The sequence below is a fragment of the Chenopodium album genome, chromosome 3 (genome assembly GCF_948465745.1).
Source record: "Chenopodium album chromosome 3, dcCheAlbu1.1, whole genome shotgun sequence".
In the NCBI taxonomy this organism is placed as follows: Eukaryota; Viridiplantae; Streptophyta; class Magnoliopsida; order Caryophyllales; family Amaranthaceae; genus Chenopodium; species Chenopodium album.
Genome location: NC_137836.1, coordinates 24,757,539 through 24,761,706, shown reverse-complemented (window position 1 = coordinate 24,761,706; position 4,168 = coordinate 24,757,539). Strand labels below are relative to the sequence as shown.

General features: G+C 35.7%; 1 non-coding gene across 1 annotated transcript; it reads right to left on the bottom strand.

Annotated features, from left to right (window-relative positions):
* Positions 1–3,130: 3,130 nt before the first annotated feature.
* Positions 3,131–3,237, bottom strand: LOC145625671 (small nucleolar RNA R71). The gene has a single exon (XR_014110580.1). It is a non-coding gene; the product is annotated as a small nucleolar RNA R71 (small nucleolar RNA).
* Positions 3,238–4,168: the final 931 nt, after the last annotated feature.

The window sequence follows — 4,168 nt, the reverse complement described above, 5'->3', positions numbered from 1 at the left end:
GTTTTTGCGGATTATGTTTTTATCATATCTTTTTATCTAGTAGTCCAAATAAGCATATGATATGTCGTTATAAAGCTCTTGAAGTCCAATTTCCATCCCAATTAGAATCAGATTAAAATATTTTGTAGATAAAAAGATATGAAAGAAATAGTAGGACGGTGTCAGTTTTGATAGTGGGTTGTATCTAATTCATATCTTTTTCGTTATAGCTCATATTTAATATTATAATATATCATTGGAAAGATAATTTCAAGATCTTACCAAACATATAAAATTTGGATAAAGATTATGAGGCACAAAAAAAAAATTTGACTGTCTTTGAACATCTTTAAATTCGAATACAATTAGGATTTAAGAAAAAGGAAAGTTTTTATTTAACTCAAATTCTGTAATCTTATCTGTTCAAAAAGGATAATTAAGATCTTTTAGAAACTTATAGAATCTTATAATTAATCCTAATTAGTTTAGGAATAGGATTAGACCTCTGGACCCTCCACATGATCATTGGGTCGTAGGTAAAAACCGGTTTAGGCCCAATTGAGTATTTTGGCCATAACTTCCTCATTATTCATCGGAATTGGGCTCATAATATATCCTTGGAAAGGTCTTTTCAAGACCCATAAAACTACACCATTATTGGAACCATATCATGGACCAAACTAAATTGGAATGCACATTTTTCAAAAATAGGGTAAGAAAAGAAATATTTTCAAAAGCAGAAAGAAGAGATATTTTAATAAAACATCCTCATCACTAGACTTTTCACACTTTCGCTTCGTTCGACAATAAAAAAACGTGAAAGGTATTCATCACTGGGTTCAGTTTTGGGGAGACACATTAGCACCTACTGCGCTTCCCATTTCGCCACCAATCCCAGCCAACTCGCAACTCGCAAGCCACCGAACTCAACCGCAACAAACACGCAAACAACCCACTTCCCCTACAGCACCTCGCAATTATTCACATCAAATTAACCACCGTCACACAATCACCAACAACCTCTAACAGAGCAGCCAATTCGCGGCCTAATAGTCCTGTCAAAAAGCACACAAATAAAGTTCAAATTCAGATTCGAGGCAGTAGCATTTGCGCGACCTCTGCGCGACGTCTTTGCGGGCGCGCAAATGTGGGTTCAATCATGAGCTTCCCACGTATTTTAATGAAAATCGGATGGCCACGATTTGATGCTCCATTATAGTTGATGATGATGAACGGTGGGGATTTGATGACAATGTTTGATGATGGAGTTTGATGGTGAGTGAAGTATGGGATTATTTCCCATTGAAGCTAAAAATCGAAGAAAGGGAATTGAGGGTCTGACGGTTTAATTTGGGGAATTGATGGGTTTACATTCATTTTTTAATTTTTTTCTTTTCTTTTATTTTCTTTCCTTATTCTTTTTATTTTCCTTTTCTTTTCTTATTTCTTTTCTCTTTTATTGTCATTTGTTTCCTCCTTAATTTTTTATTTCTTTTATTTTTACTTAGTTTTATTAACTTTGTATAAATACCCATCTTCGGGTAATTAGAAGGGGGGAATTTATTATGCTATTTTCTTAATTAGTTTAGGAGAGCTTCTCTCTCTTGGGGTTATATTAGATCATTTTAGAGGGAGAAATTAGATTGTTACTCAAATTTCCTTTTTGTATTCAACTTTGCTCAAGTTTAATCTTCAATCAAGCAAGAATCCAAGTTTTCATCTTTCTTTAATCCTTTCTTTAGTAATTTCTAATCCTTACCTTTAGCTTTATTTATTTGCATTTATTGTTGCTTATTTTTGTTAATCTTATTAGTTCATCTAGTTGTTATTGTTTTCATTGTTTTTTTTAATCATGTTTTGTTTTCAGTTTCTTGAGTTTGTTTTTAGTTTTGATAAAATGTTTAATCTCCCTTCTCTAGGCTAATCTTTTAGCTAAGGGAAGGGGGTGAAAAATATGAGTTGATATTGGATGAATGATGATGGTTGGATTTAACTTATGCTATAAATTAATGAAAGACATGATTTTTAATAGCATAAGATTATTGTTGCACTCTATTTGATGTTTTCTAGTTTAAATGCATGGTATTGATTTGAACTAGATTAAGATCATCTCTATTTTAATGATTGCATGAGAATGATTTATTAAAGTGGGGTTTTTATGGATTGTGTTTCTTTATTCTCTTGATTTGATTGTAACTAATAGGATGCATGAGAATGATCCTTATTAGTGTAGACCTCTTTCATTGATTTGCCTAGACTATTGCATGAGAATGAATTGTTTAGGTAAAATCTTGTGTTCTTTGGCATGTATTTCATGATAATCATCATTATTCCCCTCTTTCTAATCATATTTGACACCCCCGTATCCTTAGCGTCATTTCCCTTGATTTTAATCATCATTTTCTTGCTTATTTGTAGTTTTAGTGTTCTTACTCAACAAGACCAACAAAAACAATCCCCTTTTAACTCTTGCATTAGTGATTATTGATGTTGAATTAGTGTGTTTCCCTAGTGGTTCGGCCCTTTACTTGCCACTAACTAGTTTGGTGTAAGTTTAGGTATTATAAATGATTAATTTGATTAGGGTAGTAGCTTAACGACCTATCTAACACGCGATCAAATTTTGGCGTCGTTGCCGGGGAAGCGGCTTGTTTAACATTTATTTTTGCTATTGTTAGAGTCTTTTTACTTGCTTTCCTTTTTGTTTTGCTTGTTTAATCCTACTTGTCGCTGCTTATCATGTGCTTAGCTTTGTTGTGTTCAAAGAGATATGACAAGACAAGAGGATGACCTTCTTTTTAGGGAGTTTGGAAATCCGGAAATCTATGAGCTCACGAGTGATACACTTCTCCCGACCACCGAGACTAATTTAACAATCCATCCACAATATGCTAGGATGGTGCAAATTGAGAAATATTCCGGAGGTGAAAGTGAAGACCCCATTGAGCATTTGGACCGATTCCTTGAGTAGTGTGCAATGATGCAAACAAATGAAGTGAGCCAAGATTACATTCGTATGCATCTCTTTCGGCAATCTCTCACCGAAAGAGCAAAGAAATAGCTCAAGTTTTTGAAGCCCAACTCTATCACCACATGGAAGGAAGTTGCGAAGGCCTTTCTCAAGAGGTTCATTTCCGATGAGCAAACTGCAAAAATGAGGAGGAAGATAGCTTCCTTTGAGCAAGAACCGGATGAAACTCTTGGGGAAGCATGGGAAAGGTTTAAGGATTTGATTAGAGCATGTCCTCATCATGAATTCAACCGTAATTTTCTCATGAGATTCTTTTATGATGGCTTGGATCCAATGTCAAGGACCAATCTAGATGCGTGTGCCGGTTGCCAATTGATTAAGATCACTCAATGCCAAGTTGAAGCTACAATTGAAGAAGTGGCTACTAGATATTCTTGGGGAGGCCAAAGAAGGTCCCAAGGGAAGCAAGGAGATCTTTATTAGTTGGAGAAAGTCGGCCAACTTAAGCACATAGATGAGATCTTGAATGAAGGTCTTTCCAAGTTGAACTCAAATGTTGGTTTGGGTTCAAAACCGTCACAAATTATTGATTTCTCATGTGCTCGTTGTGGTGGGACGGATCATGATGCATCCTCTTTTAGAGAGTTCAATTCCAAGCATGGTGAGGTTTTGACTTTGAGAGAAGAAGAGTTTGTAACCCAAACTCAATCTCAACAACTTCAACAACCTCCAAGGCAAGAAAACTCCTACCCCAAAGATAGACCTCTCTTCAATCCACTAACCCAAAATTTTTCCTACCTTTCCAACCAAGTAGAGAACTCTCAAGATCAACATCATGACCTATGTCCTCAAGCGTGTGAAGAAAAATCCCCACCCGACCACACACAAACCCAAATTCTTTAACAACGTCAAATTATCACTCAACAATTCCAAGAGATCAAATCTCACAATGAAGTTGTTGATTCCCAACTAGCCAAAATATATTCTCTCCATTTAATCACAAAACTCCCCTTACAATCATCTACTAACCCTTCACATACTTATCATCCCGAAACTTGCAAGGACGATAAGGTTGTAGATGATGTGGTTGAGAAGAAGGTTAAAGAACAAAATGAGGAGCCATTTGATTTTAATGAGCCAAACAAGTTTGACGGCCCAGTTCCCTTTCCATGTAGGCTAGTTGAGAATGTTATTTTGAAGAGCCCTATGACGGTGAGC